The sequence below is a fragment of the Penaeus monodon genome, chromosome 28 (genome assembly GCF_015228065.2).
Source record: "Penaeus monodon isolate SGIC_2016 chromosome 28, NSTDA_Pmon_1, whole genome shotgun sequence".
Taxonomy (NCBI): domain Eukaryota; kingdom Metazoa; phylum Arthropoda; class Malacostraca; order Decapoda; family Penaeidae; genus Penaeus; species Penaeus monodon.
In genome coordinates this window covers 32,612,603-32,612,970 of record NC_051413.1, presented here as the reverse complement: position 1 = coordinate 32,612,970, position 368 = coordinate 32,612,603, and the positions used below count along the sequence as shown (strand labels likewise).

The window sequence follows — 368 nt, the reverse complement described above, 5'->3', positions numbered from 1 at the left end:
ATCCCCATTTCATCATGATTTACTGATTTTTTTTACAAATATCTATAGCATATACATGGAAACATTGTCGTTTTTTTCTTAGTAATGTTATTAATAATTATTGCCTATTGTAACATTCCCCTTCTTTCAAATCCTTCAGCTGTAGTGATATCAAACAAATTCATACATGACACAATTAAGTCAATATCCATAACGAAATATTTATCTACCTGATGTTTTCCATTCACAAAATCATCCCTTTTATTTTCTTGTCATCTTAAACAATCCTTTTATCAAAATCCTTCAGACCTGATCCTATCTAACTTCAAAACCACTGAATACACACCGCACTACTTTCCAAACATTTAAGAAAATACCAATAACCTATC

At 29.6% G+C, this 368-nt stretch overlaps 1 protein-coding gene across 1 annotated transcript in view; it reads left to right on the top strand.

Moving 5' to 3' along the window:
- Positions 1-368, top strand: part of LOC119591176 (leucine zipper transcription factor-like protein 1) — an 11,362-nt gene that overhangs the window by 513 nt on the left and 10,481 nt on the right. The window lies entirely within an intron of this gene.